This window comes from Pogonomyrmex barbatus, unplaced genomic scaffold (assembly GCF_055798465.1).
Source record: "Pogonomyrmex barbatus isolate J1 unplaced genomic scaffold, ASM5579846v1 scaffold7, whole genome shotgun sequence".
Taxonomy (NCBI): Eukaryota; Metazoa; Arthropoda; class Insecta; order Hymenoptera; family Formicidae; genus Pogonomyrmex; species Pogonomyrmex barbatus.
Genome location: NW_028297171.1, coordinates 554,864 through 581,107, shown reverse-complemented (window position 1 = coordinate 581,107; position 26,244 = coordinate 554,864). Strand labels below are relative to the sequence as shown.

At 42.4% G+C, this 26,244-nt stretch overlaps 1 protein-coding gene and 1 pseudogene across 9 annotated transcripts in view; one reads left to right on the top strand and one right to left on the bottom strand.

The window, feature by feature from the left end:
• LOC105432862 (uncharacterized) overlaps window positions 1–26,244 on the bottom strand; it is a 552,262-nt gene that overhangs the window by 196,781 nt on the left and 329,237 nt on the right. The gene's annotated exons all lie outside the window — the stretch shown is intronic.
• On the top strand, window positions 5,466–14,773 carry LOC148934820 (uncharacterized; annotated as a pseudogene).

Genomic DNA, 26,244 nt, shown 5'->3' with positions numbered 1-26,244 from the left:
ATTTTAACATATTTTTTTAGATATCAGGAAACAGGATTGAGAACAAATACCTAATCAGTTTTTAGTCACAACGGTAATACATACAAAGTAATTATTGGACGCCATTAATCGTGTCGTGTATCCGACCAAATAATTCGAAAGAGAAAAAACACTATTCCTTTTCTTCGTCGTTAGAAAATGGGAAATGGGAAAAAAAGAAAATGGGAAAAAACGAAAAAACACATTTTGAGAGATTGAAACACATATAGTGGAAAACCTAGATCGACGATCGCATCCAAGAAATTCGTGCATACACAGAGAAGACAAGTTGATTGATTCATCAAAGGATGATTTAGTAATTGAGAAGTGGATTGAGCACGTGAACAATCTGGCAGCACAGTACAATTAGGACGACCGGACAATTATGTTTGACATTAGGCTGCCTAAAATGTCACAACGCAACAGTGAAACGCGGCCACGATTAGTTGTTACATGGAGGGAGATGAAAGAATTAAGTCGTTAAAGCAATAATTCTGTAAGTTCGTTCCGTTTAATAAATTATTTAAAGAAATCATACTTTAATTAGTGTATCTTTCGTCAGATTCGAGATTATTGTTTTCAAAAATTAAGTATGTGTGAACTTAACATAAACATACTTTACCTTATTGATGTAATAATCGATAGGATTACGAACTAGAATGGCGAGGATGGGACGTAATATTGCGATGTGAATGAGTTACATGCATATGGCGATGCTAGATAATTTTCTATCAAAGGACGAAAAACCTAAAATCACCGATAGAAACAATCGAAAAAGACGAGTAGTAAAATTCTTATTTACGGATAAATCACGTGCGGTAAACGATAAACATATTAAATCGACGAATAAAGAAACCGCTGCGAATAATAAGCAGATTGCTATTCAATTGTTTCAATTATCAGAATTATCAGAAAGTCAGATATATTGCAAAAAAGCAACAAATGCCGTGTGTGACATGCAAGCGGTAATCGCTTGGGGCAGAGAAAAGAAGACGTAAATACTGAAGAAAGCGCGAAAGAATGTTAAATTTGTAAGAAAAGTCGATATTTGTTAACGGATGTAAATTCAAAAGACTTGACAGTTATCTGGATTGACAATTGACTGGAAACAGTTGTATCCTACTGTCGACGTTCATTGTTGACAAATGCAATATGTCGTGTCAAGTAGCTTATTGAAAAGATAATTTTACAACGGACAAATTACAACGAATAATCGATCGACGTTTGGTCAGATTAGAATTATGAATGCGACGGCACAAGTTAATGCTATTGTAGTCTCGAATTTTCTGACTTATTTATAATCGTGATTTCTTCGGACAGAAACGCATTGTAATCACAAAACGACAGAATAAGCCAACACTTAAACAATTGCCTACGATGGACAACAAGAAAACATATTATCAATGATATTCTTCAGATATGCGTAAAGACAAAACGATTATAATAGGACTCACTGTGAGGTTACGAGGAGACATGTCATCGAATTGGTGAGACGAACCGGTATATTATTATGAAGCCACTAATTCTACCTAAAGTTAAAAGGATTGTGCGGTGAAATTACTGGAATTTTGTAAATAATATTTTTTTCTGCGCAGTTTTCGTTCAAGTTTCCATTTTTTAAGTTGACGGCTTATTATACCACTCCTTCGACCATCGTAAAATCCCGATATCATCACCACGGAAAGTCACTTGCGTTATCATTCACTTATACTTTACTGTTCTTTGCGCTATATTAAATGCTTTCGTTTGTCTGGAATATAAATTATGATATTTCCATGAGTTTATGTATTATATGTATATTACGCGATAGTTGCTGTTGTGAAAATTTGAGATCTTTCCGCGTAATTATCGAATTGAAGAAGATATCGAATCGTGGACTATCACACGGCACGACCTTCGCCTCAATGACGTGTCTGTTTATGTGACTTGCGAGAATTGTAATAAACATTTGCGCAACCGGGAGCAACCCCGAAATTTTAATATAGTGGTACGAATATATATATATATATATATATATATATATATATATTTAGTATCTCCCAAAGTAAGACGGGAGGTTGTGCGTTATGATGGGAGCCCGGCTTCAAACTAATCATGAAAAATTTTTATTATTTTTTACGAAAAATACATCTCAGCCAGGAATCAAACCTGGTTTTCCTATTCGGGCAGGCATCTTATCCTTCTGAACATGTGATATTTATTGCAATAACTAGGCGCGTTTAGAACAATATGTTCTTCTTTAATTGACTTAAATGATAAATATAAAAATGTAATGTATATATATATGATATTACATCAATATCATATAAGGCTTCTGATGAGCCGGCCACGTGCATCCCTCGTGATCATTGTCGAGTCGTTGCGGGAATTTTCTTTCGCCTTCGTCACTCACGGAAAGTCGAGATAATTGTAGTCTTTTTGTATGACTCTCGTTATGGTTGCCGCGCATAGAATTTACTATTGTAGAGTGAGATAGCTGTGTCGTTCGCGGGATGTATAAGATCACGTGTTGCGAATTAAATCAGCGTCTTGTGTGAACTCGAACTATCTGGAAGTGGAGTTCGGACACGTCGTTGCCGTGTGTATTCCCGAGTGCTGTATCGCATTGCTGCCTTACTTAGTTAACGTGAAGATTTCTGTACCCTTTGTCGTTGCGCGATTCGAGACTCCTCGACATGTATTATATCATGAAAAAGTGATCGAGATAAGCGCATGTAGAGATTCGAGCCAAAATTAAAGATATTCTTAGTGCTGCTCTAATCAATTCCTGTCGCATTATTTTGATTTCTTCTATCTTGCGCCCCGTCCCGCTCCCCCCTCTGCCATCAAATCGGGCTGCCGGATCGTTGTATAGCGTATGCGAATTCAAACTTTATTGTAAGCAAACAATCTTGAGATTTTCTTTCTGATATAATAGATGGCATGCGCTCGTGTGTGGCGCCCAACAATTAGTAAATTTCGTATGAGAAATTGATTGTCCTCAGGGGCGGCGGTCACAAAATGTGTGTGTATGTATGTGTGTGTGTGTGTGTGTGTGTGTGTGTGTGTGTGTGTGTGTGTGTGTGTGTGTGTGTGTGTGTGTGTGTGTGTGTGTGTGTGTGTGTGTGGTGTGTGTGTATTACATTAAATATTTATCATTTACGTTGACTGAAAAAGGACGTATTGCTCTAAATGCATCTAGTTGCAATAAATCATTACATGCCTTTGTTATGTCGTGTCGATTGCACGATTTTTCTTTTTCGAGAATCATTTGTTATATAATTTTACAGTAAACAAATGCCAGACTTCTATATTTTTAAAAATTAACAAAATCTGTTAAGGAAAACAAGATGCCGGAAAATGATAAGCACGTGGGCTACCGGGTCACGCGGATAATCTTCACACTACTATTTCAATTTCGGGAAATAGTAAACACGTGGGCCGCCGATCGCGCGGCTAGCGATTATAGAATGATCTATTGGCTTAATTTTACAAGTTATTATTATTGAAAAATAGCACGCATGCAGTTGGTCATGTAGCGACAACGAAAGAAAAACATAAAAATTTTCTTCAACATAATTGTATATATAATATAACACTCTTTAAGGGCACAGCGTCAATCAGAATCTGTTGTGTAAATGCATCCTTGACGCCACCTGCATGAGAGAGTATAGTGTGGGGGACGACGAGAGGCAGGAAGAAGAGAGCGAAGCGCGTAGACACACGGTTCCTAGAGAGGTCGAGTTATATCTGTGGTATTTTATTCGAATCTCACACGCTTTACATTTTACTCACATAACAGAGTTAGTCGGTCAGTCTGTCAATCAGTCATTCAGTTCAGTTCAGTCAGTTCAGTCATTACACTATCAATCAGTTTTCCGCCGAAATTTTAGACTCGGTCGTTCCAATCTTTTCTTATCGAGTGGAAATTAACTAGTTTAACTGACTAAGGATCTTTCGGACACTGCACCTGCGTACAACTTCTAGCTTCCGAACCACCTATTCCTGTCATTGCAAATCAGGAAATAGTAAATATTAAAAATTCACTAATAACTATTCCGCGTATCTTCTCCTTTATATTTCTTTAATTTCTTTTTCCCTTACATCTCTCCTATCCTTTTCCTTTCTCCTTCTCTGTATTTCTTTTATTTCTTTCTCCCTTCTTGCAATCTCTCCCTCCCTTTGTCCCTTCCGCCCCCCTCTCTTACTCTCTCTCTCTCTCTCTCTCTCTCTCTCTCTCTCTCTCTCTCTCTCTCTCTCTCTCTCTCTCTCTCTCTCTCTCTCTCTCTCTCCAACAATTTCCTTTAGTTTGTTTATTCACTTCCTTTTTTTTAAATTTTCTACAGTAAGATCAACAACATCCTCCTCTTTCGAGTTTCAAAAGTTGGGAGGGCCTTGAAACGCCTTTGCCGCAACAAGTCAGCACGCAAGCGCCAAACCAGGCCTCTCCAGGGACAACCGAGGATCCCCAATCAAAGAGCGAAACCACGAGTCGTCACGAAATAAAATTCTACTCTCCTTGTATTTCCCCTCCGTCCTACTTACCGATCCAACCATCCGAGTCCAGCTTACCCCCAATTTCAGTATACTCTTCCCCGAACACGACAAGGCAAATCACCTGAAGTCTCCCTCCTTCAATAAAGAAGAATTCATAGACGAACTTTGTGAATTCCGAACTCATTCCTCACTATCAGATCGTTATCCTCATCTACTCAAGGCACTCTAGTCCCCTCTCCAAATTAAATGCGCACACACACACACACGCACGCACGCACGCATTCACGCACGCACGCTCGCACGTACGCACGCACGCCCGCACGTGCACACACACATTCACACATACAAATGTAACTATTACATTTATAAGCATACATATTTATGTAGATTTAAATGTAAATGTAAAATAAAATTCGCGGAATGCGGAATGATGTTCACAATAAAAAATCATTTGTAATATTATTTCTATTATTCAATTAAATATAGACCTTGTTTCCGTTTAAACGCTTCTTTTCCATTTATAATTTTCTCTCGTTCCTTCAACTTTTAGGTGTCGTACTGGATCCTATTCTGAGTTATAGAGATTACATTCTCTGACTCGAAAACGGACCGTCGAATGCATGTCTCTGTCAAAATTACAACGTGATCAAATGTTATACTTCGAGACGATAACTGTATGTTCGTTTCGTGAGCTTCGTTTGCGAGTATACTGTCATGGCTATCTAAATCTTATAACTCTAAATGAAAGAATGCGTACTGTATGATAAAAATATTAATTTATCGATTTATTGATTAAATTTCTGTTGATGCTAGGCTATGCTTGTTGCCAACGAGGATTCGAATGATACCTCTAAAAAAGAATCTTCCCCCTCTTAATTATAGATTCGGAAGTAGGAAGTAGTGAGAAGCTCGCGCGGGGGGTTCTGTACCATTTTCACCTATAGATGTGCATGCAGAGAAAGCGCTAGAGAATTTTTTGTTCCAGTTCCAGTTAGAATTTTATTCTCGTTTTGGGGCGCAGTTATTGTTAAAAGTCAGTTAAAAGTCGAGCGTAATTATTGTCATTATCATCGTTATAGTAAACCTTAGGATTGAATACTTAAATTTATAACAAATTGCTGTTTGTAATAATTCTCTCAGGAGAATTTAAATCTATCTAAGTTAAAAACCTCCTTAATAAAGATAATTTTTAATTCAAACAAATAGTACAATTGAAATTTTATTCTTCTTTCTTAAATATTTCTTAATCAAGAAATCAAGAAAATAATTCTAAAATCAAATTCGGTCGCTGACAAGAGCGTAGCATACCAGTTAGTCGCAGTCAATAGTGTTGCAACTAAATAATTTGAATTAAAGTTTTAATAATAAATAATTAATTTCCAAAAGCATTCATGCCGAAAAGAGGGGGCCGCAGAATTCAAATAAAAAGATTAAGATTTCAAACTACAACGCAAGACATGGCATTTACTCGGCAAGCAGGATCTTGGTTGCTAAAGTCTTTATAATATAAAAATAAATTCAATTAATTTTTATATTAAGATTTCAATTAAATCAAACGATAATTACGAATAAAGATCCCTTTCCATTATTCTTAAAACTTAAAGAATTGGAAAGTCAACCTAAAATTAAAATAATCAAACAAATTCCTAAATATAAATTGAATAAAATTGATTTCGAAATAAATTATCCAAATTACAATGGAATTAATAGAAAAGATCCACGATATAAAATTTATAAAATTCGTTATTCGGAGTTGACTAAGTCACAAATCGGTCCAATCCCAGGATAAAGTACTTAAATGTATTGACTTAAAAACGACAATCAGAATGTAACATTTAGGGGGAGAATTTTTGGTGACAGCGGTGGGATACTAAAACGGTTTGTGAAAAGAAACGATAGTGAACAATGAAAAAGTGAACAAAGAACAATAAATTAAAGAACCTGAAGAGATCTAGCCAATCAACATCAAGAAATAATACTATGGAAAATTCAGGGGAGATAGAAATGAATGAATTGCGAAGGCTAATTGGGGAGCAACAACGAATACATACAACAGCTTCAGCAACAGCAACGAAATCAAGCTACTAATTTGTTATTAGAAGGAATGATAAGTAACTTTTTATAATTTTCAATCAGAGACGCGCTAGAAGCGGTGCCTAATTTCGATGGAGAAAATATTCCGTTTACTTTGTCGAGGATTGCGAAGAAGCATTAAGTATGGTCGCACTCACGCAGGAAGTAATTCTTGTACGAGCAGTACGTAATAAATTAAAAGGGGATGCGCATAGATCAATATTGGGAAAAACTTTCGAAAATATGCAAGAATTAATTGAATTTTTGAGAGCAAAATATGGACTGTGAGAAACAATTTATGAAGTAAAGGCGATTGGCTTATCTATATCAAAAGAAGAACGAGAAGGTTGCAGCATATACAAATCGAGTTAGGGAATTAGGAAAGCGAATTCTTGATGCACAAAAAAGAGAAATCGGAATATTAAGCTTGGAATTTCGAAATTCAATTGAAAAACATTTAAAAACAAGCTTCTTACGCGGATTAATGGAAAAATAATAATATCAAAAGAAAGAGCATTTGAAGAAGTAGAGGCATGAGCAATTTACGCGGAGAAAGAATTAGAAACTGTAAACATGAGACGTATAGTACTCGCAGAGAACGCACCGAAAAAAATCTTCGAGCTTCGATCCATTGAAGCTGAAATAATAACATGCCTAATTTGTCATAAGGTAGGTCATGCAGCCGATTGTTATTGGCTAATTAATAAGAATCAAAATCAAAGTAGATCGGGATTTTCACAAAATATGCGAAATAACAATAACTATTATAATAACAATAATTATAATAGAAATAATAATCGAGTACAACCCGTACTTCCGCAATTTCAAACAAGTTGGAATTCAAATAATTAAAATTCAATAACTTGCAGATATTGTAAAAAATTAGAGCACACTTATTGAAGAATATCGAAAAAGAATTTTTAATAATAATAATAACAATAATAACAACGGCATTCGTAATAATAATTATAATAATAACATGAGCAATAATAACAATCGTAATAACAACAACGGAAATAATTTTAGACAAATTCACAAACTCAGGGAAACGGGCAGATTTCCATGAAGAATGGGGCAGACTCGGGAAAAACCAATATTCGTCCCGCACGGAAAATCAACGCTCAAATCGAATCAAATGTAGAGCAATAAATTTAGCTTATCTGCAGTCCGACCTGCATCTATCGAGTGAGAGACCAACATCGCTCTGGAGTATCGGTCGTGGGGATTCGAAAGAATACACGTATATATATATATATATATATATGTTGTAATATGTGTATGTGTATATGTATCATTGTATTGTTGACGTGTTATTCTAAACACGTTATTTGCGATAAATATCATCACATGCCTCGATAGTCGAAAAGATAAGATGCCTGCCCGGTAAGCAGGAGATCCAGGTTCGATTCCTGGCTGAGGTGGTATTTTTTCGCAAAATAATTGCGAGTTTTCACGACTGATTCGTGGTCGGGCTCCGCCGTGACGCACACCCTCCCTTCTTATTTGGGAGGTACTAACCGTAAAGGAGGTACTAACAGTAAAATTAGAAAGCTTAAATTTTAAAGAAACTTTAAATTTTCTTGTAGATAACGGGTCAAGGCGAATATAATTAAAAAGAGTAACTGTAACACCAGATACTTTTGTGGACGGGAATAAAATTTTAAAACTAAGTGGAATTACAACGCATTACGTGACTACCTTAGGGCTGGCACTGATAGATATCTTAGGATGTCCAGTTTCTTTTCATTTGGTGGAAGATGATTTTCCGATACCACAGCATGGGATTCTGGGATCAGACTTCTTTAAATAATTTCAAGTAAATGTAAATTATCAAGAAAATCAATTAGAATGGAAACGATATTATTATACCTTTTGAATTAAAAGACGAACAAGAGTATTTAGCGTAGGATATTATGTGCTCGTACAACGACACGTTATCGGTGTATCAATTTCGTCGCGGCAAAGACTGCGTGGTTCGTTCAGCAACTCAAAGACTTGGCGCATCGAATAAAAATTTTGTTATCCGCGAATGTTCCTATGGAAACGTTATCAAGAGAACAGTGGGAGACATACCGTAGCGCGATGTGTTTGTCACATTTGTGAAAAATCATTTGCGTCGGACGAACCGCGGGTACGCGATCATTGCTTTACCGCGTGTCGTTATGTCGTTATCGCGGACCCGCGCATTCGAATTGCAATTTAAACTATAAAAAATCATAATGCATTCCTGTAGTCTTTCACCATTTATCCGCGCACAATTTATGACGCGCACTTTGTTATGGAAATAGCTACGGCGTACGAAGGCAGGATCGACATGCTGCCGATAAAAAAGAAAAATACATTTCGTTCACTAAACATGTCAAAGATACTGCAGACAGATCAGATTCGCAAAATTATGTACAACTACGGTTCATCGATTCGTAAAATTTTTTAGTATCAGTCTCGATAAATTGACATCTTTTTTAAACAGAGAGAAATTCAAAATTTTACATTCCGAATTTTCCGCGTTATCGAACGAGGATTTTGATTTGTTGACGCGTAAAGATGTCTTTCCCTACGAATACGTGAATCGCGCGGACAAGCTGCAGGACATGCGCCTACCATCGCGCGAATCATTTTATAGCTTGTTGACTGGTGACACAATGTTGGAGAACGATTACGCGCACGCCGTGAACGTCTGGCAATGGTTCTCTGAAACCCTAGGCGAATATAGCGATCTATATTTGAAGACCGATGTTTATTGGCTGACATTTTTGAAAATTTCTGTGAAAGTTGTATCGAAAGTTACAATCTCGATCCCGCGCATTACTATACTTTTCACATGGGACGCTATGCTGAAATATACGCGCGTAAAATTTGAGTTGCTCATCACCATCGATATGGTTATGTTTATCGAGCGTGGTATACATGACGATCTCAATCAATGTTCCGGTAGATACGCGCAGGTCAATAACAAATATATGTCTTCATACAACTCGTCGAAACCATCGTTATATTTAATATACTACGATGTGAATAATCTGTACGGATGGGTGATGTGTCAACGGCTGCCCTATGCCAAATTTTGATGGGTTGAAGACATCGCGAAGTTTGATGAGAGCGCGGACATTGCTCCGGATTCGCCTATGAGTTATATTCTTGAGGTCGATCTCGAATATCCGCATCTTCCGCACGACCGACACACTGATCTACTTTTTTGTCCGACGCGCGATAAACCATCCGACATGCAGCAAGATAAACTTCTCGCAACGCTATATGATAAGAATACGTCATCCACTATCGCAACCTGCAGCAATGTATGCGCCACGGTCTTCGTATCGTAAAGACACACCGCGTACTACAATTCGCTCAATCCACCTGGCTCCGCAATTACATCGAATTTAATACACAGCTTAGAATGTATGCGAAAAATGATTTCGAAAAAAATTTGTACAAATTGATAAACAACGCGGTATTTGGCAAAATAATGAAAAATGTTTGGAATCACGTGGATGTAAAATTGATAATGAAATGGGACGGACGATACGGTGCGGAGGCAATGATCGCGAAATCAAATTTCCACAGCCGCAGCGTCTTTGCGAAAAATTTACGACGGACAACGCGTATGGTATGTCTCTCGTGTATATATAATAAAAAAGTACCCGGCGTAATGAAGGACGAAAATAACGGTGCGATTATGACAGAATTTGTCGGACTCAGAGCGAAAATGTATGCGGTGAGAGTGGGTGGTAAAAAGGGCATCAAAAAGGCGAAAGGTGTAAAGAGTAACGACATAGCGCGAACAATAACGTTCGATGATTACACGCGGTGTTTGAAGAGATCGAAATGACTCGTCGCCAGTCATGTATAAGATCTAAGTTACCAAGTATATACGGTGTCCGAGTCGAAAATTGCTCTGAGTCCGTACGATGACAAACGATACATCGTACCGGATTCGACGGAAACGTTATCGTGGGGACATTGGCGGATACCTTTGTAATATACATGTATATTACATGTATATAATATACATGTATATTTTTTATATACTTTTATGTAGTTATTTAGTTTTATACATATATATGTACGTATGCACGTATTCTTATATGTAGTTTATACTTATATATAGGATGTCCCACATTCGCGACCGAAATTTTTATGACATATTTTTTACTTAAAAATAAGACGAAAATTCTGATACGAAAATGCCGTGACTATAATATTTTTTAAATTAATAGCGATTAAAGTCGACTAATCATAGAGCTAACATTTCATGCGCTCAGGTATGATGATATAACAAGTGATAAAGGCGCTACCACGAAGGCCCTCTTAACGTCAATCGAGATTATTTATATATATTATATAAATATATTGATATGATATACTATTATATTTTTATTGAGAAATTATTTTTGCTTTTTTACGAAACCTATTTGTATATTACATACGTGTAATTAATACCGAAACATATCACAAAATATCAAGTGAGCATTGTACCACTTTTGTCGAAATAGATACCGTACACATTATCGATCGTTTTATCTATGTCATCACCGAGAAGAAGGCCCACGTATTTTCATCCCAATGGTCCTAGCTGACCATGAAGCGTCTCACGACTTTCATGCGTTTACAGACTTTGTTTGATGGTTGTTTCGAGTGACGATTCATTAATGTCTTTTGTTTCAAAAATATTTTCATTTCGCACGAATAGCGAATATTTTCGATGGTTCTTTAGATAGTTCTTTCGATAATTCTTTCGATAGTTCTATCGATGTAGAATCGAACGTGAATGAATCTGAACACGGTGTTCAATTATTTTGTACGCTTTTTAGGTTGCGGCGATAATTTCAACCATCCAACATCCGTCTAATACGAATCCTTGTTAATAGTAGTATCGTCATCGTCATCATCGTCTTCACATTTCTTTTTTTTCTTAATACCTTTGATATCCTTTGCAACATTGGCTTCTTTTTTAATTGGATGTGTTTCCTCGACAATCTGTTTTAGAGGTTCGACGATGGACTTGAAGCGTCTTTCCAACACTACATCTTCATCTATTTTACTAATTTTCAAAGCGCGATATTTTTTGCGAATCGAATCGCTCGTTTTCGCAATCTGTTTCGCTATTTTCTCGCGATCTTTGATGTTATTCCTAGTTGACAATCAACATCGATTAACCACATTATGATACCGCGAAAGTGTTAAATTCTTTTCTGTACCGCCCGTTGATAAACGAACTGTCCTTGTCTATGACTAGGAATCCATACTCGTGCCGCCAACAATCGCGGCATAACGCACAGAATTCATCATATAACATGTCAGTATTCACATGATCGTTATAAACATGTTTCAAGTTGGTACCATCCTGTTTAAATAGAATCAGCAGATTCGCATTGTCGTGTATCAGATGTTTAGAGCTTCACATACGTCTGACAGAAATAGAAGCAGTCGACGTTCGAGTGGCCCATCGAGAAATACTCTTTCACCACATCTTGCTTATCACAATGTCGCAATGTCGTTGAAAACGAAAATCGAATTGGGACGTGCCTCGCTCGGTGGAATGACGTCACTATTGTTGGAAAACGTAACATAGCTGATTTCGTCGACCGACGTGCCAACAAAGTTTGTAACGGCACGCATGCCATCACTAGTTATAGGGCCGACCATAATTATAGCCCGGCGCTCTTTGAGCGCCATTACCCGTGTAATCCTCACTGTGGGGAACTCCTCCCCACCGAGAAAAATCGAAAAGATAGGGACAGCCGGAGCGGTACATAAGCCGACTCGTCGGATGAGTTGGCATCAGTTCTCGAGCGAACTAACTCAGGGTGCTCCCGAGCCTCGACCGAGATTTCCTTCTCAGTCTTCCTTTCCAGACAAGACTACGGAGAAAGGTGCTACTTTTCCGAAGCCAGGGCTCTCGCCACCTCGCGGCGTCGGTAGCGTGCTTGCGCACGCGCGACTGCCCTCGCTTGGGCTTGTACATAATGTATATAGTTAGCTTGTAAGTTTCTCGCGCTTGCGCCGTGTATATAATTAATTTGCAAGTCTATCGCTATCGCTATTCCGTTTCTGCGATTTGTGTAATTATCGTCCCCCGCTTCTGCGGCCTCTGTACGCGTCGCTATTCCTCCAGCTTCTACTAGCTCGATATCTGTCGCTACCGCTATTCCGCTTCTGCAATCTCTGTAGATACTGCTACTCTGCTAGCTTTGTTTCCGCCTACCGTTGTAAATATTATCACGGAACATTACACTGCCTAAATACACACTCGCACACACACACACACACACACACACACACACACACACACACACACACACACACGCGCGCGCGCGCGCGCGCAAGCATCCACCTACTCTCTGTATATATGATTAGTCACTCAATAAATATTGTATTGGGTAATTGCTATGTTGTTCGTAAGCTCGGAGCTCCCCTTTTTCCCGAATCCTGGCACCGGCGAGTTAATCCGCGACGTCAGGAAAAGTGCACCGTTACAAGTTTCGAGATATCGATATTTTGGTTGTTGCAACGACTTGGAGTACACATACATGTTCTCGAAATGTACACCGTGCGGACTCTCGAGCAAACTTATGAGAACGTTGGTTTTACCGCAATTCGACGGATTACAAATAATCGCACGTATAGTACTCGATAGCATTTCACCATGCTTGCGCTTTGTCGCGATGTCCCCCATCATTCGCACATTCTCGTCGTAGTTCATGACGTGTATCATCTGCGGGTGCCGCACGAATTTCATGTTCACACTGCGTTATCTAGACTTCGATTGAACGCCTATTTATAGGCGCGCAAAACCGCGATTCGCTCAGTAGCAAAAATGTATCTCGCGCTATTACATCTATTTGATATTTGGGATTTGCACGCTGACAGTTGCAATATATACCAAAGATCATATTGTTACGCATGTGTTGGGACAAACTTCCGGAGCATATAAAGGCGGATTTCGAGGTTCAAATCTATCATCGCTGCGTCGAGTATTATAACCAATCGTGGCAACGCACGCATATAGACGGTCCCAAATCGAAGATTGTAACATATGTCAGCAGCAATGTCGAAGGCTGCGTTGGAGGTCTGCTCAAACGCGCTTTCTTTCGAGTTACATATTCCTGGCTATCAGTTTTGCGGTCCGGGTACTCGGATTGAAAAAGCGATTAACCAGAGGTAAAACGGGCATAAATCCATTGGACGCGGTGTGCCATGAATACGACATTGCGTATTCTCGGAGCAACGATAGACACGCAGCGGATAAGATACTCGCTGATAAAGCTTTAGGACGCGTCATCGCGAGAGATTCGACTCTTGGCGAAAAAGCTACCGCTACAGCCGTTTGGGCAGTGATGAAAGCCAAGACCAAGATCGGCATGGGTATGAAAGTGAAGACAAGAAAAAAGCCAACAACAAAAAAACCGAATATTTCCGAAGGCGAAACGAGGTGGCATATTACTGATTCTGCCAATGTTGAGCGCCCTCGGCTCCATGACTGGCGGAGCGGCCAGCGTAGCGAAAACGGTAAACGACAAGAAAGCGTCAGCTCGAGGAACTACAACGTCACAATCGTGCAATGGAAACGCGCGAACAGGGACTGTATCTCGTTCCGTACAAATACGGACGGGGACTAGATTTCGCTCCGTACAAAGGCGGACGAGGCGTAATAGCGAAAAAAGAAAAAAAGAAAAAAAACGCCAAAGAGACAATAAAAATACCTACGTAACTATCAACATAACTACCAACGTACATGGACGTAATTGGAAGCTGGCGAAGCGTATGCGCGTACCATACTTCAGAGGTGTTTTCAGAGGTGTTTGCGTGACGCATTACCGATTAGCGACGCGCGTCGAAAAGAGAGCGGTATCGTAAATCTGAATGACATGATGAGTCCCGGCTCTCATTGAGTAGCGTACGCAAAGAGAAACGATCGCGTTGTGTACTTTGATAGTTTCGATAATCTTCGACCGCCCAACTGGTACGATATTTCGGAGACAATGTGTTATGATAGAGTACAATTGAACCTATCAGACGTACGATCAGAATCTGCGGACAGCTGTGTCTGTGGTTTCTCCAAATGGTCGACGCGCGTGAATTTATAAAGTCCAACAAAATGCCGCGACGTCTCAATATTCGTTGAACGCTTTTTCCATCATGTCGCTGACGCTAAGCGGGAAAAGCAGCATTCTCGCGGCAAACTACTTTCCAGTTATAGATTTGACTACGAGCTTGGTCTAACAATTTTGGAGAACGGTATCACACGATACCGAATGTAAACGCTTCGAACAACAAATTTTATTTTGACAAAGACGACGCAGAAATTACGATTCCCGAAGGGTCATATGAACTGCAAGCCATAAATGAATTTTTGAAACGTGAGATTTTACGGAAACGTCCGCGACGCGACACGTCCGATGGTAACGCCGGTGACACCGCGCGCGGCGATGATGACATTGGTGAATACCCGATAGTGCTCCGCGCAAATTACAACACGATGAGGTGTGAGATTAAATGTGATTACAGAATAAACTTTAACAAGCCCAATAACATTGGATCGCTGCTTGGTTTCTCGCAACGGCGATAGAAGATTAGTCTATTGTTTATTTCATCGTTCTTTATTTGTTTCTATTCTATCGCTATTCTATCGTTGTCATGCTTTTACTTTTTGTTCTCTATTATGTACTTTTAATGATATTGCGTATAAGATTTTTAGTGAGATCGTCATTCGTTGGCGTATAATCGCGCTACGTATATTTGGGCTCATTCGACGAGAATAATCTCGCACAGTAGAAAATAGAAATTAAGCGGTTAAAATTTTCGATTCGCGACTCGGATCGATTCATCGCGTCGGTCTCCGCCCTCTCGCGACCAATGGCAACATCGATCAAGCGATTCGCGCGTATTTCGGTCGGCGACGCGCAGTGTCGATTCGACTCCCGTCTCGCGCGATGACGCCCGCGCGCGGGATCGCCGTGATTGCGTGTGCGATAGCCATTATCGCGGCGACTCGCGACTCCGCCGCCGATAACGACGAGGAGGCGATTCGGTTTTTGCAAACCTACGGATACCTGGACGGCGATAACCTGCAAACGATATCAGATAACGCGATGTTGGCTCTGAGACACGCGATTGCCGCGATTGACACGCGATCCTTTTCCAGGAATATTGCCGTATACCTGGTGATGGCATTCTTAACGAAGCTACATTGGAATAGATGCGTAAACCGCGATGCGGCGTCAAAGATATATCGAGTGATTTGGACAAGTCTTTGAGAAAATGGGCGAAGACGCATGTCGCTTGGAACTTTCACCTGGCGAGCGAGAGTGTTCTACAAGTCACCGAGGTCGCGTTCGAGATGTGGACTGCGAATTCGTCGCTGACGTTCGAGCGGATGAATCCCGATATCGTGATATCGTTTCGGAAGGGTTTTCACACGTTCGTAGATCCTCGACATCGAGGTAGCTGAATATGTCCGTCGTTGCTGGACGGACCAGAAAATGTGCTAGCTCACGCTTTTTTACCACCGAAGTATCGGAGGTGCACGTGGATAACGCGGAGAAGTAGCACATCGAGCTGACCGCTAATCCTAACGATTCATCTGCTATATACGTTGACGCACGAGATCGGTCACGCGTTAGGATTACATCACAGATGTAATCCTAGTCCTCAGAAAAATGCGATAATGTACGCCTTTGTTCCCTCTAAGACCTTTTCTGTGCAATTGAGCGAGGCGGATTTTCTCGCCATTCAGAATTTATACGGTTTAAGAAATAAGAGCGAAATTGCGAGACCAGCGACGACGACCGTAGCGACGATCACGATCGCGATGCGCGACACGGGGGATTCCGCGGATCTGTGCGCGTTGCGACGCGTCGATGCGGTGTTGGTGTTAGAAAATAGAATGTACGTGGCGTATCGACGCCACTTATGGTCGGTCGACTTAAACGGAAAATCTTACGGCAGGTCATTGTTACTGACGGACTATCTGCGTTTTCTTCCCGATAATTTTACGCGTTTGGCGGGCGCATATCGACGACCCTCGGGCCAACTCGTATTGTTCGTAGACGATACGGTTTACATGATAGAATATCCGGGTTTCGAGCTAGTACCGGGTTGGCCGAGGAAACTGAGGGATATGAATCTTCCTCCTAACGCGAAAATCAACGCTGTAGCTAATACTAACGCGGGACGAACGTTCGCGATTTATAACGACGAGATCGTGACCGAGATCGACGACTGCTCGATGATAGCCGTCAGACATAACTCGTTGCACGCGATATTTCCGGGGATTCCACCCGCTGTAACGTCCGCCGTTCGATACATCGACGGTAATCTGTACTTTCTCGTTAAACGATAATTCTTCAAATACAACGAATTTACCAGAAGTGTAACTATGGCCGGTAAATTCGACTCGGAGATTTTTGGTATCGTGTGTCCAAAGGACGGACTGTTAGAGCAATTGCGCGCTTTTTGAAAAGATTCGCTCAGATGAGGAACGTATTTTCGAGCGAGGACGATTTAGAAGAGGAGAGGGAAGAGGAAGAGGGACGGAAGTTTTCGTATAGTGTATAGAGTGAAGGATACGAAACGTTTACGAACAGTATCGCGCGATCTCTTCGATTGTAAAGATGATATCGAGCACTCGCAGGATTTCGAGACGCGCCGAGTCGACGAGAGCGACGACGCGAGGAGGAGAAAGAGGATGCTCGACGATAATAGGACGATCGCGTCGAGTCATAACAACGCCGGTTGTACGAATAATCCAGTTAGAATTGTAGAATGAAAATATTCTAAGACGGGTTACAAGTTTCTTAATGTATGTGTCACTCTTGAACGTTCCTCGCGCGTGAATATTATCCTGGGAGATAGTCATGGCAAGGAGGCTCGATGTCGCCCGATACGTGGAGGCAGCTTGTCGAGCAACGACACGTTCTCTCGAAGTATCTGCAGAGTACTAACGGAGAACTGTCCTTTCCAGCCCCGTCGCATATTGGAAATATGACCGTGTATTTCGGAAAAATCAACAACTTGACGATATTACGCCTGGAAACGTCCGCGGCTCGCTTGGCTATGTCGAAGGAAACAGTAAATAATATGTTCGAGCCCAAGCATTGCGTCATTTCGTTGACCAAGATATTAGGAAAAATCGATGCGAATTTGGCGCGTTTCAAGGATATCGTGTTTACCGCTAAGGATACGGAAAATATATCGAGAGTCACACGCAATAGTGATGCCTTCGATCGTAACGACATTATCGATTGCGAACTCGTTGCTCTGTACTTTGGGATGTAAGATTGAGATGAAATAAAGTGAGATACATTGTAAAAAAAATGTTTTTGTTATTTGCATTTCCTCAAGCATATATATATATATATATATATATATAAGTATAGCGAGCGATAAAAGAATTCGATTATAGTATATAAGCAATGAATCTAATTATAATATATATAAGCACTGAATCTGATATAATAGTTTAAAACAATCTAATATATATGATACAATAATTGAAAACAATCTGATATATGATATAAGTCGTTAACGCGATATTACAATTCGGTGATACATTCTTATCGTTTCGACCACCAGTCGTACAGTTTGCATACGTTCTCCATAGCGCAATGCTTCGCGTGACGCTCGCAGTGGAATGCTCGAATGTCGTCTAGGGTGCTTAGGCGCTCTATATCCTCGAAATCCGCGTCGATAGTCTTGACGATCACGTCGTGGTCCGCGATGACGTCGCAGACGAGAATCTCCTCTAACCACTTCTTTTTCTCCAAGCCTTTGACGTATACTCGTTTAGGCGCGTCTCGCAATTGATCGCATACGCTGTTTCGAATCACATGCTTCGAGAGTTTCTTTACGCGACGTCGCCGTCGCTCCACTGCAGGCCATGATGATTGGAGGTTATCCAGCACGCTTTAGATTTTTCGTCTTTGTAAGAAGATTTCAGGGTATCGCTTCTCGAAACATTCGACGAGTCAGCTCTTTTCCATTTTTTAATATCGCCACTTTTTTAACCATAAATTTCTCCCGAACGATAAAACCTTGAACGATAAAACCAGATCGACGAAGATCGATACGTTCGGCATCGTTCTCGTATGGGAAAAACCGTGATTACGTGAGTTTACGTACGACGTTCGTCAGCGGGTTATACTCTATAACTCTATCGTGAATGATGAGACAATAAGCCGTTGTGTTAGCCGGAACGTTCTCTTTGCATTCGAATTCTACGCGAACGTCGACGGTGGCGCTCTTGATCGATTCGTTCTTCTCTTGATCGACGACGGGAGCAATCGATGACCACGAGCGGACCGTATTGCAGAAATCTAATGACAGTCATGAACGGTTCGCAGGTCTCACATCCGTAATACGTCTTTCGAAATTTCAGATACATATCGTACAGAACTTGTTACGCTCAAAATCTAGATTCATATTGTCATAGGGATAGAACTCGGAATTCAAATAGAGTTTTACATTAGTCAGCTTGCAATCGTCGAATTTAGAAACGTCTTCCGACGGTACGTTTTTCCTTCCGGTCTGTAGCGCGAAAATCACATATCGCGGTTTCTCCAATTGCGTCGCCGCTTTTACCGCCCAGGAATGCTTGGTCGTACTTTGCAACAGCGGAAATTCGTACAGATCCCATGAACGAAAGCCCATGCTCAGATATCATCCGTTGTCCAACGTTCGCAGAAGCGACAGTTTGTTAACGTCATTAAGTATCACGTGTGGCATTCGCCATTGTATTCTCAACAAGGTGATCTTCGGTTTCTGATCTGAATGCGCCACGATGCAATTGTTATCGTTGCGAGCACGTATCAGAATGAGTTCGTGTCGGGCGTTTATCATTATGCGTTTGTAATCCTCGCAGAAACCAAGGAGTACGTTGAAAGGCAAAAGTTGAAATCGTCCAACACTATAGGCGGTATTTCCCATTCGGTGTTCTGTAAAACTCTATCTCTCTCGTAGCTCAACGATGCGTAGTTTTTCATCAAGGTCGTTATGCCGACATTTCTGTTCTTATCGATCTCCACGCCATTGAGCTCGTATCGAATCTCGTCGAACATAAACGCGACGCAGTTGTTGACTAGCTTCGCTCTCGTAACTTCCTTCGCCGTGCCTTCCTTCGCCGTGCCTTCGTTCGCCGTGCCTTCTTTCGCGCTCTCTTTCGTCGCGAATTTTCCCTCGATGTACAGAAAACTTTCGCACGGCAACGTGTACAGATCCTGTTGTTGTAGATATTCATATCTCGTCGCTGTATCCGAATATGGTGTTAGCGTACGGATTGTAAATGTGGGTTTCTATTTTCACGATCATCAAAGATCGGGGCACCTCCGATACTTAAAATGTCGCTCGCCATGTCGATTCTTCACGACGAAACCTAAAGATCTTAAAAATGCGGCGTTCAACTCGTTCGCTCTTCCCTCGCGCACCTTCCTCGTCGCGTCGTTTTGTAGTAAGATCGCGGATGTAGCGTTTGCATCTCCTCCTCCTCTCGCGTACCACTCGTTCAGAACGAGCATCTTTCGCTCTCGTGCATTTCTCTCTAATGCCTTCGTCGTCGCACGTAAAGTAGCGCCGTTATCTCCTCTCCGAGAAAATCGATCGGGCGCCCGTCTTGATCCACGACTCGAAGCGTGATATCGGTAACGTTTCGCGCGATGATCGGAAAGTAAATGATCGATGTCGGAGCGTTCGACAGTTTATATCCCGGAGGAACATTCAGCAAAACTCGTGTGAACCGGTTCGTTGTTGCTGTACGCACCCGCGGTGATATTCCATTCCCGAATGATATTCACGCCCATGATATTCACGGGTTTGTTGGACGTGTGCCATTTGTTCGGTCGTAGCACGCGCGACGATGAGAATCCCAGGAGCAACCGATGTTGTTCGGTTTCGTGAAATCGATTTGATAATCGCACCTGATCTCGCTTCTCATAGTGTTCTCATTGGTTCGAATGATCAGAGACCGCGCGTCCCTCTCGCCTTCGTCGCTCTCGTCGTAGACGATGTCATCGCTCTCGTCATCGTCGCTCGTCCTCTTGCTTTCGATCTTTCGCTTTTTAGCGGCGTTCAGATATCTGTCTATCGCGCTCAATTCGTACGAACCCTCGGAAATCACGATCGTTTTGTCGTCATAATAGAACTTATTATTCGTGGAATCGACGTTTGGTATAGTGTTATACGTCTCGAAATTCATGAGACCTAACTCGTAATCATTGTCGCTCAGATCTAAAGCGGGAAAATAGCACGCCGTGAGGACGCTACTTTTACCGGTGAATGATAGGCTTAGCGACATCGCGACCGATCCTCGAGAGAAATCGCAGGCACACCTAACCGCAAATGCTCTGATCGTATGTCTGATACGATCCGCGATTGTACGTTATATTTACGTCGCCAAGATATCTTTCGAATTCCCTCGGCGATCGAAAATTGCCGAAACCGTCGAAGTAAATCGCGTCGTTTCTCCTCTTCGCATAGGCGACTCAGTGAGTATCCGAATCCATCGAGTCGTCGAGATTCACGATGCCGCTCTCGTTGCGTCGTGCCTTCGATAGTAATGCGTCACGCATAAACACTCCTCTGAAGAAGGGTACTCGTAGACGCACCGAGCGGTTCAGCTATTCGTTCGTCGTAATGCCGGAGAGCGGTAACTCAAGTGATTTTAACGTTTCCTTCCACGATTTTTTTTTTTCGTTCCTCTCGTCACACCGCTGCCACGTTTGTAAGGCGTTAGATGCAATCCGTGACTCTCCATCGCTCGATTGTGACGTTGCAACTCCTCCAGTTGACGCCATGCTTTTTTACTGGCGTTCACCGCCTTCGTGACACCCGCCGCGCCACCGATCAAAGAACCGAGCGCGCCTAATATCGGAAAAATGGATAACAAGCCTCCGCGTTTCACCGTTGGAAGTATCCTCCTCCTTGTTGTCGTCGTCTTCCTCTTCTTCTTTCTCAAACCTATGTTTTGTTTTTGCTTTCATAGCAGCCCATACGGGAGTCGCGGCGGCTCTCTCGCCGAAAGTGGAATCTCCGGCCGTTATACGTTCGCGCGTCTTCTCGGCGAGAGCTCGGTCGGCGTCGTGGCGATCGGCAAGTTTCTTATTTCGTGAATAGGCGAGGTCGTGCTCGCGGCACGCCGCGTCCAACGAGTTTACGCTTCGATCGCGGCGCGCCAATCGCTTCGCGAGATGAGTGCCGGGCCCGCAAAATTGATACCCGGGAATATGTAGTTCGAAGGGAAGCGCGTTTATCGCCGTATCGAGTAATCTCGCGCCGCTAAGCATTCGTTACAATTGTTGATAAGAGGCGTAGGACCGTCTATATGCGATCGTTGTCACGGACGATTATAATGCTCCAGACACACGCGACAACGTTGCACCTCGGGGTCCGCTCTCAGATGATCGGGTAATCTATTCCACAGCAGCTCCACGTATCTGTCGAAATCGCGCACGAGAACGAACTTCGAGATAAGTCGCAACTGTTGGACGAATAGATTGAGAATATCGCGTTTGTCCGTTAATAGGGGAAACATACCGATCACTGTGCGCGATCGAATCGCCGTCGAGTATAAGTGGAGCGATTATCGGTCGCGTCTCCTCAAAGCGAGCGCGCGTAAATGCGATTCGTTCGACGGTCACCGGCTATAGGAGTGCTCAATCTCGACGTAAGACTCGACGAATCTCGGGCGACGCGGTCGATAGGGCGCGCAGACACGACCCTCTATTACCGAACACGATACGTTGCATCATTTGCGGCCCCTCCAATTGCGGTAAAACGAACGTGTTGATAAGCATGCTCGAAAGTCCGCACGGCGCGCGCTTCGAGAACGTGTACGTCTACTCTCTGCAACAACCAAAGTATCGATACCTGGCGGAACTGCTCGAGTCGATGGACGAGATCGGCTATCGCGCGTTCTCGAACAATAGCGACGTCGTGTCACCGAGTGAGGCGTTTCCCGATTCGATATTCGTGTTCGACGACGTGGCCTGTGACAAGCAGAACGCGATCAGGGAATATTTCGCCATAGGTCGACACTTGAACATCGATTGTTTCTATCTTTGTCAGACATATGCTAAAATTCCAAAACATCTGATACGCGACAACGCGAATCTCTTGATTCTGTTTAAGCAGGACTAACCTAAAGTAAACTAACGTTTACAACGAGCACGTGAACACGGATATGTCGTATGAGAATTTTTACGCTTTGTGTCGCGCGTGTTGGAAACGCAAATATGGTTTCGTAGTCATCGATAAGGACAGCGCATTAAAGAACGGTAGATACAGACGAGGATTTAACGATTTCGCCGTGGTGTAGAGCGATCAGTTGTGCTACGAGGATGGACGTTGACGCTGCTGCGAGTATGGACGTTGACGCTGCGGCTGGTACGTCGCTCGGCAGGAAAAAACGGCACGAGAGATCGCGAAGATTCAGAACTCTATACGTAAAAAGTACAGAGAGTTAAAGACCAGTGAGATAGAAGAGGAGATCGCGCTGGAGAGGCGACTCAAGCCGATCGTTCAGCCATTTGAAACGAATCGCCGAGAACACCGCGCGAGACGAGTCGATCGAGGAAATCGACCCGATCGCGTTCGTCGGCGCTGAGAGGAAACGCAATAATAACCGCGCGCATCGAACGATCGGAATGCGACCGGCGGACGTAAATCCCGCCATTGCCAAGAGACTCCTCTCCACGGTATACAGTCATTTGAAAATCGCAGCCCCCGCAAGATTCAAAGTGAACGATCCGGTACGCGTCAACAAGTTCAAAACGATTTTCGAGAAGGGATATGCGCCTAACTGGACGACCGAGATTTTTCGAATCGCTAAGGTGCAACGCACAAATCCCGTGACGTATCTGCTGAAAGACTATCGTAAAGAGCCAATAGCCGGTTTTACGAACACGAGTTACTGCGAGTTTCCAATCCCGATATCTATTTCGTAGAGAAAGTGCTACGTAGAAAGAACGATAGAGTCTATTTCTACTTTTGTCAAATAGTTAGGAATGGACAATACACATAACTCTTGGATTCATAAAACGGCTGTATTGTAATGAATAAAGAGTGTACAGTATTACTTATTCTACATACAAATTTTTGTACTACATTAGTATCTAATAACGGTATCTTATAATGGCTCCACAGTAATGTATTGGTGGAATCGGGTATTAAGTATCGCTTGTTGTCGTGAGGACTCAAAGCTAGCTTTAGTTCGGACACGGTGTAAACCTCGTGCAGCGAGCGTATGCACGCCTGACGTCTCGATTGCTGCGATTCGTTCAAACAACGCGCGAAATTCTCGAACGTTATCGTTTTCGCGACGGTACTCCTCTTGACACCCTTTATTCTCTTCGTATCGCTCTTTCCCAAAACTCTCAGAGCGTACATCTTCGCCCTGAGTCCTATGAACTCCGTCATGATCGCTCCGTTGTTCTCGTCTTTCATCAAACCGAGAACTTCCTTATTCGCGCGCGGTATATCGCACGCGTTGTCGTCGGGGTAATCGCTGGTGTCGAATCTCGCGATATCTCGCTTCATATTCTCGTAAACGTTTCGACATTCCAGAAAATATATCAAGCTATCAATATCCGTGTACATGATTTTGCATTTAGAGCGATAGAGCGGCATCATATAATCGTAATGAAAATCGTACAATCGCATCTTGGATATCTCTAGAATGCACATATCGACGTAGATTGGTTTGTTAAACTGAATTGAAGTTTGCGCAATTCGATAGCCATGAGATTTTCGTCGAAGACGCTCCTACTGTGAAAATTCGGTTTCGCGATCAGCGCCTCGGCGCCATATTTTCCGTCCCAACGCGTCACGAGTCTCACGTCTACGTAATTGCGCACGTTCTCCATTGTTTTGAAAACTGCGTTGTTCATCAGCTTATACAGATTCTTCTCAAACTCGTTGCTCGCGCAAGTTCTCCGTTCCGTATTGAGCTCGATGTACGTGCGCAGTCAAGGAGACTGTGCGAACCGCAACACGCGATAGATCTTCGTCACGCGTAAACCGTGTCGCACGCACTGCTGAAGATTGCGATAATGCGTCACGTAACGCGACTTATCGTAGAGCGTGGCGAGTAACTTTTCGTTTCGATTTCCCGGCGGTCTCTCGCGCGTTGGGCAGAACGGAAGATCCGCGTAGTCGTTATGAAGATATCGCGGATACTCGAGATCGACTTCTAGAATATAACCGATATCGGAATCAGGTGACACGGACATAATGTCGAGACCCTCGACATTCTCGACTCACCGAAATTTCGCATACGGTAAAGGTTCGCACATGGCCCAGCCATAGAGATTGTCACATCGTAGTACATGAGATACGACGACTGCTGAGACGAGTAATATGACGATTCATATTGGTTATTAGCTCGCGCGTATCTGTTCGAGCATTGGCTCAAACTGCCGCGTATACCGCGCTCTACGAACATCAATCGATATCGGTAAGCAGATCGAATCGAACGTTCGTGTATTTCAACATAGTGTCCCACGTATATCCCGGTAATGTGAAATAATGCGCTGGATCCAAATCGTAACTTTCCATACAAGTATCTCGAAAATTTTCAAAAACATCCGCCAAGAGAAGCACATCCGTTTTCAAATATAGATCGCTATATTCACCGATTTTTCTCACGTGAAAACGCTCCCATATCCTTCACGCGTGTTTGTAATCACTAACGCTCACAGTTTCGCCAGTTAAAGAACTGTGAAAGGCTTCGATCGGCGGTAACTCGGTCACTAATTTTCACAGTTTATCAACGCTATCGATGTACTCGTACGGAAATACGCCCTTTTGTGCGTGAGCAACTCGAAATCCGCGACGAGATCGGAAAATTCGAATCGCGAGATCCTCAATTTTTCCCGATCTAGATACGAAGCTACTTTTTCTAAACTAGTATTGAGAAACTTAAACGAATCCACGAATAGCTTAACACAAGTTTTCCATTTTCCGTACGCCGAATCATTGACGAGTTTCGAAAACGCGATGTAATTCTCCTTAGTCAACGGTAACAAACCGACTCTACCCTTGAAAGCGTTCGCTATATTCTTGATAATGAAATGTGCATCGTAACCGGATAAATTGTGAAAAAAGACGGGAATAACGCATTCTGATAGTTCAAATTGCAGCTCACCTGCGCGGGTCCTCTGTACCGTCCGGTAAGATGACAGTGATCGCGCACGCGAATATCGTACGACCCAAAGCTCCTTCCGCACACGTGACAATTTGTCGCCTTTTGAAAAGCGCTCCGCTCGTTCGACGTGAGCTCCGACATCGGTACGCTCGCGCACAATACCTTCTTCACGCGACACGCGAGAGCGTGCAGCTCCTCGACGAACTACGAGACGCAGTCGTCGCCTCGGCCCAAATAAGAAGGGAGGGTGTGCGTCACGGCGGGGCCCGACCACGAACCAGTCGTGAAAACTCGTAATTATTTTGCGAAAAAATACCACCTCAGCCAGGAATCGAACCTGGATCTCCTGCTTACCGGGCAGGCATCTTATCCTTTCGACTACCGAGGCATGTGATGATATCTATCGCAAATAACGTATTTAGAATAACACGTCAACAATACAATGACACACACATATATATATATATATATATTACAATATACACGACGAGATCTATACGCGGATACGATTCCGTTGTACGTGCTACTCAAATAATATCCCACGC